Source organism: Macrobrachium nipponense, chromosome 5, assembly GCF_015104395.2.
Source record: "Macrobrachium nipponense isolate FS-2020 chromosome 5, ASM1510439v2, whole genome shotgun sequence".
In the NCBI taxonomy this organism is placed as follows: Eukaryota; Metazoa; Arthropoda; class Malacostraca; order Decapoda; family Palaemonidae; genus Macrobrachium; species Macrobrachium nipponense.
Genome location: NC_061107.1, coordinates 34007790 through 34022077, shown reverse-complemented (window position 1 = coordinate 34022077; position 14288 = coordinate 34007790).

Here is a 14288-nt window from a genome sequence, read left to right as displayed (position 1 = left end):
GATGATTCCTTTCCACACTTCAGTTGCTCTTATGTAAAATGTTTTAGCGTTGAACTTTTATTGTATTGATTTAATTTTTAGTATGTCCATAACCCTTACACCGGCAGCGAATCTTAATCCTTTTAATCGAATCACTTGGGATCTGATTTTATTTATCTAACTTCGCCATTGTTGAGTTAAGGTAGTCAACCCCGTAGATATAGAGGAGAGAGATTGGACAACCTATGGTAGCCAAACATTTTGTGACGTCCACTGCCTGGCGCCATCGCTATGCGTTAATGATTAAAACACGTTTTCTCGGCTCTACGTCAATAATGTCAGATGATTTATGTACCATTTACTAAATATGATATGCAGTGTATGCATAAATAAAAATATTTAATTTTGCTGATATATTTCTTCTATAGCTAAGCCATAAAAGTTTGCCGTTATGGCATTATGATGCTGCTGCATTGACAGCCAATTTTTTTTATCGGATTGGTAATTGATCTTTGCAGCATTTACCAAGGACAATGTGCCCTATAGGTTGAAATAAAAAAATATTCATTCTGTAGTGTTTATACACTGGAGCAATAAAGTTGGCCAATTGATGTTATGTGCCTTTCTTACTACCATAAATTTACTGTTTTACTCTCTAGAGGCAGAACTAATTATTAACGTTCGTTATTCAGGGGTCAAACTGACAGGGAGAAAATTTAACGACAGTATGCTAAACTAATTATCATCTCTAATTCTGTCATCCCATATTAGCTTCATTCACAGGCATATTAATAATGGCCTGATACCTAACAGCCCTTCTTCAATAGTCTGTGCAGTCATTTTATAGGATTTTAAAATTGACTGCATCTCATCCTATTAATATTGTAGTTTGTAGGGAATGTATGAATATTGCCATCGCCAGTACTGATGTATATTCTAGCTTGCCCTTTCTGGTTCCTTCTTTGGTAGCTATTATTGCCTCTTAACATATTCTGGACTTCAAAGCCTGTTGCAGAAACTTAAGTCCGTGCATACCAGGTGGCTTGAAAATGTACATTAACAGAAAATGCTTGTTGCAAATTCGTGACCTAATGTTTGGCTCTATTTCTTCTGCCTTTTCTAACCAATGTAAGGTAGCGGTTTCACTCATTGTTCTGATCAGGATATCTTAAACACAAAATTGACAAAAGTTAGTCTTAAATCTCATATGCCACATATTAACTTCTTTACTGACGTGCAGACATTTTAAAAGAATATTTGAACCTATGGGGCTACTCACAGAGCTTAGAAGAGAAGCTGTTTAATTACAGCACAAAAGTAATTACAATCTGTATTCATTCATATTCATACAGTTGTGATTCGGAGGAGAGCACACTGTATGTACTTTACTGAGCAAGATCAAAGCATTTGAACTTGATATAGAAGCTATTTGTACAGCTTCAAGTACAACTATCACTAGGAAGTGCATATATAAAGTTGTGTAACATGTCAGAGTCACACTGATTTATAATTCAACATATTTATTTACATTGTACAGTCTAAATTAGGCTAGCCTGTTAGAATAACTTAGAATTTCATAACTAGCCACGACTTAAGCTGTATTTCATAGTATGTGGAGAGGGACAGATAGAAAAAGTCAGCATTCCTAAAGGTTACATAAAGATAAGCTACCTTTGCTAAAATAAAGTTAGGTTATGGTAAGCTACCCTTGTTTATTTGATGATCAACCCAGGTAGACTAGCAAGTTGGTAAAGTTTACTTGTAGACTAGCCAGGTTGTAGTCTACTTCTAGAGCTATAATGTAGTATGAATTTGAAGTATACATTACGGTAAAAGTGATAATTGTAAAATTGAAGAATATCCTATTACCTATAAGTGTTCCGGTATATCAAATTCAGATGAGCCCTCTGTGTATAATTGGTTTGAGATCAAAATTTAAGCACCTAGAGTACAAAACTTCCGAGCAAACTCACTAATAGGTTGTAAAAATCTGTCATTTCTACAGCTTTAATTTAAGCAAGTTTCAACTTCAAAGTCTGTTACTTATATTAAGAGGGCTTTAATCAAGCACCCCATATATATGGTAAAGTGTTAAAATGAATAAGAGGCAGTATGTGGCCCTTTGAACACCATCTAATGAAAAGAAATGCCAACTTCAAGGCTACTTTTTGTGATTATACTCCCATTAATCTTCAAATTTTTCAGCGTTAGCACTGCATGAATAATACAATGTTCTTAACAGAACGATCATTGTTCATAAACCAGTTGATAACTTGGTAGTCCACTTTTTAAGCTGATTTGACAAGATTTGAGTCAGCTATGATTTTCAAGGAAAAAATAGATTAACAATACTATTAGATGTGAGTACTTCTAAAGAAAGTCGATAATACCAGATGAAAACAAGTACAAAACACACAGAGGAATAAGCGCCGCCCGTGTATCGGTATCAAAAATCACCAATACAAGGAGGAGATGTTGAAATTCCGGAAACCACTCCAACCTGAAATCTCTTGCGATGACTAACGTTGAGAACAAGCCATCGGGATATCTGCATCAAAGACTTATACAGATATTCCGTTGGCGTTATTGTCCACCTTTCATGTATTGCTATCCTTCTGTACATTGTTATGCCAATTTTCCAGTCAAGTACGTTTAGTTACCATTCAGATGCTTTGCATCTATTTATATGTAAATTTATGTCTGTGAAGAAACACAGATGGATTTAATCGCTTCCTTGATCTGTCAAGAGGTCGGGACTGCTTTGCGGCTCGAACAAGCTATTGACTTTTGTGATTAAATTAGTAAGCTGTAGACTCTCCATAACACTCATACCTCACCTCGCACAATAAAACATGATACAAACACACGTCGGTAACTTATCTCTTACACTTCACGAAAAATGCTGAATAAAAATTAGTGTCCCATAAGCAATGTTAACCAGTGCGTCATACAGTTATCCCGCAAATGCCAAAGATTTGTTCTCCACCTGTGGTCGCTGGCTTCTTTTCAACTTGTTTGTAAAAAGGTGCTACAAGTTACCTACCATTGTAAGCGTACCCAAAGGTGTTCAACCTGGTTAGGTAACTCTTCAGGAATTGGCCAAATACTTAGGTTCCAACATTTTTAGTTTTTGCATAACTTTTGCCTTCTAGTTACTAGCACCGTTTTTTCTTACTCAAGAAATCTTGGGTTTGATTCCAGTGTGTGATAGATATTCATTTAAATATTTTACACATTATTGCATTCCTCAACTTCCATTATATTCCCTCCTAGATGCACGTCGAATATAATACACTCAAGTAACAATACAAGTATTACGTAAGTGCATAAATTGCCACTTGTATGTTTTTATCTTGGTTTGTAGCGCCCTATTATCTCACCCAACAGCTTTCCCGGGTACAATATGGAAGTGAAGGGGGAAAATATTTGCACTTCATCAGTTATTGTGTTTGTTCACATACTTCAGATTTAGTCACTGAGGTAACACGAACTACACTCTATCGGGTGATCACAGGTGGGATGGGAAAGTGAGCTCAAACTCGCAAGGTGTTCAGCCTGAAAGGTAAATCCTACACTATTTATTGCTGAGTTCATTCAAAATTCTTTTGTAACATATGGCTTGGCTTCTATAATAATAATAATAATAATAATAATAATAATAATAATAATAATAATAATAATGATAATAATAATAATAATAATAATAATATTTCGGAAGGAGACCCTCTCGTAGACATGTTTTGTTAAAAATAACTGCTGCTTCAGCACTATTAATCTTATAAAGAGTCTTCTCTATCTTTCTGATGACGGCTTTCTCGTTGTTGCTTAGACTGGCGAGCAACGCACCAAAGGGCATGGTCAAATTCGGTTGAGTCATTTGATTTATTATTGCTTATACAATTCTCTCTCTCTCTCTCTCTCTCTCTCTCTCTCTCTAACGCGACGTTTCCTCCTGATCGACAGGACATTATCAAGCGATAACTGCTGAGGGACTGAATTCCAGTGGTTGTTGTTGTTGTTGTTTTTGATTTAGCTGACCTTGTGTCAGCACGGGCTCTTGCTCACAGAGCAGCCCGTAACTCAGGATGGTGAGAAGGTGGTAATGGTAGGATACACATTCCAGTGGCGAGTCCTTCTCCTTTTATCGTGGTGTTGCGAGCTCTCCAGTACGGTCAGAGCACTTCTCCGGTAGGTCGAGTTTTTATTGGTTCCCGGAGGTGACTCATACGGCGGGGCGTTGACTAGTCCTTGCAGACCTTCTCAGGTAGGGGGTATCACCGGGAGCCTCTTGATTGGCTTCTACCTGCGTGACGTCACCCCTGGTATTGTTCTCATGTCCGGTGTTCGTTCCATGCGCGCTGGTACTTTCGTTAGGGGAGAGGGGTGTGGTCCTCCTCACACACGTCGGTATCAGGAACGCTTCTTGGGTGGTATTGAGGGGAGGCTTTTCTTCGAGGATGAGCAGCGCTTCTAGGAGACGCAGACGTCGTGGGTCAGGTGCTCTCCCGATGATCTTAGTATTCCTGACGATGTCGTCTCTCGTGATGTTTCTGCGGTGTACTAAGGGCGTGCTGCCTAATGGCGCCCTCCTGGGCGTGGCAGGAAATCCTTTTTGACAGGCGCATCGTCGTCATGCCGATGTAAATCCCAGGGCATCCTTGGGCGGGGCATACGTATCGGTAGACGACGTTGGACTGCTTCAGGGGGTCTCCTGCCGGTGGGGAGGGGTTGTTCTTCATCAGGAGGTCTTTCGTACGCCGATTCTTGTAGTAAATAATGAGGGACACTCTCTTTCCTTCCTCCAAATGGGGCGGACGTGTTCCTCTATTATTTTCTTCATGGTCTTGCTTCTTCTTCCTTGTATTGGTGGTGCATGAAGGCTTTATAGAAAAGTTTGATATCCTCCGGGGGCGGAATGTTCCTTCTCTCTCTTTCCGTCATGTACCACTTGTCAAGGGCGGCTCGAGTTTCTCGGTTTACGAGTTTGTTCGAGTACCCATTGTTAATTAGCATCTGGGATGCTCGGTCGAGTTCGAGGTGTGTGTCCTGCCACGTCGAACAGTGCGAGAGGGCCCTCCTGACGAAGGCCCTGACGGTGGTGGTCTTGAACCGCGCAGGACACTCGCTATCACCATTCAGACAAAGTCGAACCTCGGACTTTGTCTGAATGGTGATAGCGAGTGTCCTGCGCGGTTCAAGACCACCACCGTCAGGGCCTTCGTCAGGAGGGCCCTCTCGCACTGTTCGACGTGGCAGGACACACACCTCGAACTCGACCGAGCATCCCAGATGCTAATTAACAATGGGTACTCGAACAAACTCGTAAAACCGAGAAAACTCGAGCCGCCCTTAGACAAGTGGTAACATGACGGAGGAAGAGAGAAGGAACATTCCGCCCCCGGAGGATATCAAACTTTTCTATAAAGCCTTCATGCACCACCAATACAAGGAAGAAGAAGCAGCCATGAAGAAAATAATAGAGGAACACGTCCGCCCCATGGAGGAAGGAAAGAGAGTGTCCCTCATTATTTACTACAAGAATCGGCGTACGAAAGACCTCCTGATGAAGAACAACCCCTCCCCACCGGCAGGAGACCCCCTGAAGCAGTCCAACGTCGTCTACCGATACGTATGCCCCGCCCAAGGATGCCCTGGGATTTACATCGGCATGACGACGATGCGCCTGTCAAAAAGGATTTCCTGCCCACGCCCAGGAGGGCGCCATTAGGCAGCACGCCCTTGCAGTACACCGCAGAAACATCATACTAAGATCATCGGGAGAGCACCTGACCCACGACGTCTGCGTCTCCTAGAAGCGCTGCTCATCCTCGAAGAAAAGCCTCCCCTCAATACCACCCAAGAAGCGTTCCTGATACCGACGTGTGTGAGGAGGACCACACCCCTCTCCCCTAACGAAAGTACCAGCGCGCATGGAACGAACACCGGACATGAGAACAATACCAGGGGTGACGTCACGCAGGTAGAAGCCAATCAAGAGGCTCCCGGTGATACCCCCTACCTGAGAAGGTCTGCAAGACTAGTCAACGCCCGCCGTATGAGTCACCTTCCCAGGGAACCAATAAAAACTCGACCTACCGGAGAAGTGCTCTGACCGTACTGGAGAGCTCGCAACACCACGATAAAAGGAGAAGGATTCGCCACTTACGGGCTGCTCTGTGAGCAAGAGCCCGTGCTGACACAAGGTCAGCTAAATCAAAAACAACAACAACACTGGAATTCAGTCCCTCAGCAGTTATCGCTTGATAATGTCCTGTCGATCAGGAGGAAACGTCGCGTTAGAGAGAGAGAGAGAGAGAGAGAGAGAGAGAGAATTGTATAAGCAATAATAAATCAAATGACTCAACCGAATTTGACCATGCCCTTTGGTGCGTTGCTCGCCAGTCTAAGCAACAACGAGAAAGCCGTCATCAGAAAGATAGAGAAGACTCTTTATAAGATTAATAGTGCTGAAGCAGCAGTTATTTTTAACAAAATAATAATAATAATAAGAATCAACCATCTGATGTTCATGGACGACATCAAGCTGTATGGTAAGAGCATCAAGGAAATAGACACCCTAATCCAGACTGTAAGGATTGTGTCTGGGGACATCAGGATGGAGTTTGGAATAGAAAAATGTGCCTTAGTCAACATACAAAAAGGCAAAGTAACGAGAACTGAAGGGATAAAGCTACGAGATGGGAGCAACATCAAACACATAGATGAGACAGGATACAAATACCTGGGAATAATGGAAGGAGAAGATATAAAACACCAAGAGATGAAGGACACGTTCAGGAAAGAATATATGCAGAGACTCAAGGCGATACTCAAGTCAAAACTAAACGGCGGAAATATGATAAAAGCCATAAACACATGGGCAGTGCCAGTAATCAGATACAGCGCAGGAATAGTGGAATGGACGAAGGCAGAACTCCGCAGCATAGATCAGAAAACCAGGAAACATATGACAATACACAAAGCACTACACCCAAGAGCAAATACGGACAGACTATACATAACACGAAAGGAAGGAGGGAGAGGACTACTAAGTATAGAGGACTGCATCAACATCGAAAACAGAGCACTGGGGCAATATCTGAAAAACAGTGAGGACGAGTGGCTAAAGAGTGCATGGGAAGAAGGACTAATAAAAGTAGACGAAGACCCAGAAATATACAGAGACAGGAGAAAGACAGACAGAACAGAGGACTGGCACAACAAACCAATGCACGGACAATACATGAGACAGACTAAAGAACTAGCCAGCGATGACAATTGGCAATGGCTACAGAGGGGAGAGCTAAAGAAGGAAACTGAAGGAATGATAACAGCGGCACAAGATCAGGCCCTAAGAACCAGATATGTTCAAAGAACGATAGACGGAAATAACATCTCTCCCATATGTAGGAAGTGCAATACGAAAAATGAAACCATAAACCACATAGCAAGTGAATGCCCGGCACTTGCACAGAACCAGTACAAAAAGAGGCATGATTCAGCTGGGCAAAAGCCCTCCACTGGAGCCTGTGCAAGAAACATCAGCTACCTTGCAGTAATAAATGGTACGAGCACCAACCTGAAGGAGTGATAGAAAACGATCAGGCAAAGATCCTCTGGGACTATGGTATCAGAACGGATAGGGTGATACGTGCAAACAGACCAGACGTGACGTTGATTGACAAAGTCAAGAAGAAAGTATCACTCATTGATGTCGCAATACCCTGGGACGCCAGAGTTGAAGAGAAAGAGAGGGAAAAAATGGATAAGTATCAAGATCTGAAAATAGAAATAAGAAGGATATGGGATATGCCAGTGGAAATCGTACCCATAATCATAGGAGCACTAGGCACGATCCCAAGATCCCTGAAAAGGAATCTAGAAAACCTAGAGGCTGAAGTAGCTCCAGGACTCATGCAGAAGAGTGTGATCCTAGAAACGGCACACATAGTAAGAAAAGTGATGGACTCCTAAGGAGGCAGGATGTAACCCGGAACCCCACACTATAAATACCACCCAGTCGAATTGGAGGACTGTGATAGAGCAAAAAAAAAAAAAAAAAAAAAAAAAAAAAAATAATAATAATAATAATAATAATAATCTAAAGTGAAACTGAGAGAAACCTTCATGAGTTGCACTATGAAGTAAGAGTTAGAGAGGTTGGACATCAAGATTGAAGAAAGGAAGTAAGAATGGAGGTGCGATAAATGGCTGAAATGTGCGTGCAGCTGGAGACCGTGGAAGTTACTAACAGGTATCATCAGTGAAAGGCTATACAACTACCTAGAGGAGACAAACACCATCCCCCACCAACAGAAAGGCTGCAGAAGGAAGTGTAGGGGCACAAAAGACAAGCTCCTGATAGACAAAATGGTAATGAAGAACAGTAGGAGAAGGAAAACCAACCTAAGCATGGCATGGATAGACTACAAAAAAGCCTTCGACATGATACCACACACATGGCTAATAGAATGCCTGAAAATATATGGGGCAGAGGAAAACACTATCAGCTTCCTCAAAAATACAATGCGCAACTGGAATACAATACTTACAAGCTCTGGAATGAGACTAGCAGAGGTTAATATCAGGAGAGGGATCTTCCAGGGCGACTCACTGTCCCCACTACTCTTCGTAGTAGCCATGATTCCCATGACAAAAGTACTACAGAAGATGGATGCCGGGTACCAACTCAAGAAAAGAGGCAACAGAATCAACCATCTGATGTTCATGGTAAGAGCATCAAGGAAATAGATACCCTAACCCAGACTATAAGGATTGTATCTGGGGACATCAGGATGGAGTTTGGAATAGAAAAATGCGCCTTAGTCAACATACAAAAAGGCAAAGTAACGAGAACTGAAGGGATAAAGCTACGAGATGGGAGCAACATCAAACACATAGATGAGACAGGATACAAATACCTGGGAATAATGGAAGGAGGGGATATAAAACACCAAGAGATGAAGGACACGATCAGGAAAGAATATATGCAGAGACTCAAGGCGATACTCAAGTCAAAACCCAACGCCGGAAATATGATAAAAGCCATAAACACATGGGCAGTGCCAGTAATCAGATACAGCGCAGGAATAGTGGAATGGACGAAGGCAGAACTCCGCAGCATAGATCAGAAAACCAGGAAACATATGACAATACACAAAGCACTACACCCAAGAGCAAATACGGACAGACTATACATAACACGAAAGGAAGGAGGGAGAGGACTGCTAAGTATAGAGGACTGCGTAAACATCGAAAACAGAGCACTGGGGCAATATCTGAAAACCAGTGAAGACGAGTGTCTAAAGAGTGCATGGGAAGAAGGACTAATAAAAGTAGACGAAGACCCAGAAATATACAAAGACAGGAGAAAGACAGACAGAACAGAGGACTGGCACAACAAACCAATGCACGGACAATACATAAGACAGACTAAAGAAATAGCCAGCGATGACAATTGGCAATGGCTACAGAGGGGAGAGCTAAAGAAGGAAACTGAAGGAATGATAACAGCGGCACAAGATCAGGCCCTAAGAACCAGATATGTTCAAAGAACGATAGACGGAAATAACATCTCTCTCATATGTAGGAAGTGCAATACGAAAAATGAAACCATAAACCACATAGCAAGCGAATGCCCGGCACTTGCACAGAACCAGTACAAAAAGAGGCATGATTCAGTGGCAAAAGCCTTCCACTGGAGCCTGTGCAAGAAACATCAGCTGCCTTGCAGTAATAAGTGGTACGAGCACCAACCTGAGGGAGTGATAGAAAACGATCAGGCAAAGATCCTCTGGGACTATGGTATCAGAACGGATAGGGTGATACGTGCAAACAGACCAGACGTGACGTTGATTGACAAAGTCAAGAAGAAGTATCACTCATTGATGTTGCAATACCATGAGACACCAGAGTTGAAGAGAAAGAGAGGGAAAAAATGGATAAGTATCAAGATCTGAAAATAGAAATAAGAAGGATATGGGATATGCCAGTGGAAATCGTACCCATAATCATAGGAGCACTAGGCACGATCCCAAGATCCCTGAAAAGGAATCTAGAAAACCTAGAGGCTGAAGTAGCTCCAGGACTCATGCAGAAGAGTGTGATCCTAGAAACGGCACACATAGTAATAAAAGTGATGAACTCCTAAGGAGGCAGGATGCAACCCGGAGCCCCACACTATAAATACCACTCAGTCGAATTGGAAGACTGTGATAGAGCAAAAAAAAAATAATAATAATAATAATAATAATGTTAATTATGGGCTAAAAACTGATGTCAATAAAAAAAATAGTTTTTTCTTGCTGCCTGATAAATGAATGTATCGTTTATTCACCTCGTTATGCTACCTTACTTAGCGAGGATATGTTTGAACTAACAAGTCGTTAAAGTTTCAGTGACTAAAGCTCTGAAACATTTGCCCTATTGAGAGAGAGAGAGAGAGAGAGAGAGAGAGAGAGAGAGAGAGAGAGAGAGAGAGAGAGAGAGAGAGAGAGAGAGATATTACTATTCATTAACATCATATAATAACCTCTATAAATTATTCAATATGCCTCAGCCTCTTCTATACTCTGATCTATAGTCTCACTGCAGAGCACCTCACGTGATGCATGGGGCTATTACTAAAGGTGTTTCCAGCGTCTCTATGGCCTCCAGCTGCACCCACATTTCAGCCATTTATCGCACCTCCATTTCTACTTCCTTTCTTCAATCTTGCTGTCCAGCCTCTCTAACTCTTACTTCATAGGGCAACTCATGAAGGTTTCCCTCAGTTTCACTTTAGATCATTCTACTTCACCTTCTATATTTTCTGTCCCTCTTCATCTTGTTGTCCACAGACTCCATGAATTCCTTCTTTTCTCGTTCATAAGCACTGAATGACCAAATTTCGTAATCAACCGTTTTGATTTATTTAGGGTATTGACCACTTAAACAATTCATCTGATAAAAGTTCATTTGTATTCAACGTATATAATTTATTGTTGTTGTCTTTCTTGTTACACCTATTTTTGCCCCTTCTCTTCTCGTCCTACTACGATCTAGTATTTAAGCTCGAAACAATTCACATTAATCCAATTTCTATTCTTACACATTATGATTTAACTTCACTGCTGAATCTTTATGGTTCCTTTTTGCTGTCATTACTTAATTCTTCATCTTAGAATCATTCACTTGGTTCTGCAATATCTGTTTACCAGCCCGAATTAGTACTTTACTATCTACAGTCAACTTCCATCCAGCATTTCACACTATATTCAGGACTCATTAAAAAAAAGTTATTTTTAATTTCCGAAGGGAGAATACATTCGGGTTTTCAAAGGAATCTAAATCCAAAAACCTGCGCAATAATCAATAAAAAGCATTAATGAATGTTTAATAATTAGAGAATTAATATAGAATGCAGAGGAATGCTGAATACTCGGTCTTTCCATTCAATAGAAAACAGGCAGAAATTATATCTGGAGAAATGAATCAGCAAGTTCCATTACGTACGAGAGACAGAAACGATATAGATAAGAGAATGGTCGCCAATTACAGGGACAGTGTTGTATTTCACCCTCTTGTTATAGAAGTGATTTATATATATATATATATATATATATATATATATATATATATATATATATATATATATATATATAGTATGTATATATATGTATATATATGTATATTTATGTATATATATGTATATATGTATATATATATATACATATATATATATATATATATATATATATATATATATATATATATATATATATATATATATATATATATATATATATATATATATGTTGCTATGTTTTCTTGATACCTTGTTGTTCGTATTTGAATTAATGAATGGTGAATGAAATATTTAGAATACGTTTAACTAAAAGATACGTTTAGGAGAGAATGTTACAGAGGAAGAACTTTCCTTCATGAGTCGAAGTTTAACCAATTTTACAGTTAATGAAATAAGGAGAAGAGGCTCGTAAATATAAAACTTCTTAAAACACATTGTAATTTAAAAGGAAATCGAGTCACCGTGTATATTATAACTTTACTTGATGTCATATGCATAAATTCAAGAAGGTAAATTCTGCGAGTGGATGTAAAAGTAGAATGTCGAAAGAACTTTTTAACCATCCACAAAGAAACTGTATGAAGTCTGCTCTGATGCCTGAACTTTTATGGTCCTTTTGAGATTTCCCGTTTCAAACTTCCTTCCTTACTTTGTTTTTCTTGCAGCTGCGTCGCAGTGTACTTTACTGACTTCTTAATTTTTGTTCTACTTATTTTATCATTATTGTTTTGGATCATATCAAGATTAGCGAACCCCCCTATTTTTCAAGATAAAATTATACCACTTTGATTTATATGTATATATATTGAAGATAAAAGACCCATAAAAGACTATTTGAACATTGCATCGCTCAAATAGTGTTTTATGAGTCTTTTATCATAATATACCGTTGTATTACGGTAAAAGGCATTCATATGTATGTATGTATGTATGTATATATATATATATATATATATATATATATATATATATATATATATTATATATATATAAGGACGAACGGTGACAATCAACAATCAACAGCAAAAACATAGCCCTGAGGAATTTGAAGAAAACATCTCAGGCCTTTGCATAGTTTATTGCTTATTGCTGACGTTTCAAGGCCTAGCCCCATTATCAAAGCTGTAAAAATTCCAAAACAAATAGTTAGATATATATAAATATATATATATATATATATATATATATATATATATATATATATATATATATATATATATATATATATAGGAGCTTCAGAAGGTGTCCATGATACAACCAGTAAAAGGAATCAAGTTTATTTTTAACGAAACGTTTCGCACATGAAACTTCTGTGCATCATCAGTCTGTAAGAGAGCAAAGAGACATATAAATAACATTAAATGATAAAAACAAAGGAACTCACAAATATCAAAATAGTCTTAAAAATTAAAAATCAAAGTAAAAACAAACAAAGGTAAAGAGAGAGAGAACAACCCAAACACCAATCGTCCATAATGTTGAGAGAAGATGGAATGACTAAAAAACCAGTTGACGAAGACGACGTCAACTATGCCAGGTATAGAGTTGCTGAGGAGGTATTGCTATTGAGTGAAGGAACAAGTTTCTTAATGTATAACGACTCGAGGGTAGTTAGATGGTCAGGATTTTTGACATAATCTATTATTTTGAATTGTTCTTTTTGGATTTCAATTTTGCAATTAGAAGCGTGGTTCCTGATATTGGAAAATTCAGGTTGTTTTATTTTCTGACCAGTACGGAAGCTAAAACCCAGATGGCTACAATATCTGACCCTCAGCAGCCTCCGAGTCGATCCAACGTAAGAGCCCGGACATCCAGGGCAAATAATTTATATATGACGTTGGATCTCATGAAGGGCTGAAGGCGATCTGTAAAGTTAAAGAAGGAGCCAATTGTACATGAATTATTTGTTATAAGTTTGACTCTGGGACAAGGAATCTCTTGTTCAATGATTCGTGTTGTTTTCCTCTTTATGCAGCAAACAAAATGTTCAATCAATGGGCATTTAAATGAGACATTTATAAGTTGGTGATAAAGGTGACATCAGGATATTAAAACCAACTGAGAATGCATTAAATTTCCGCTCTACCGCTTTCTTGTATACAACCAGATGACAAAAAAAGTAATTGATTGCACTTCCTGAAGTTAGCCAGTTTGGTAGATGGCTAATTGCCCCCAGCCCATATATAAATCAGGCAAATAAAGTGTAAGTATGACATCATTTTGTAAATGCTAAACATCATTCAGAAGTCTCTTTCATATGCCGAAGCTGAAGTGGTTTGTGTTGCCAAGATTTACGTGTTTTGGACAATGTGGGATTGAGGATGGCTGACTAAACGATCCACTTTACCAAGTGTATGAATGAAAGTAATTATTAAGTAATGTTATAAATGTATCTCAAGAATATTATAAATAGATATCATCTTCATAACACGAAGATGAGATATGTCAATATCGTCCACAGGAGAAAAGAGAATAAAAGACTCTAGCAGCTCGACAATTTCCCCTTCCACCAGGCCTCTCCAAGAAGAGGCTTGGTGGCAGGCGAAATTGTCGAGCTACTAGAGTCTTTTATTCTCTTTTCTCCTGTGGACGATATTGTCAAGAATACTATAACTATATTTTTCAAGATATTTTCAATAATTGTAATGAATGTGTTTAACTAATGTTAATCTTTCATCAAAGGGTTAGACAATCCTTCGTATCTTGTACAGATGTTATTACTGTAATTTTAAAATGAAAA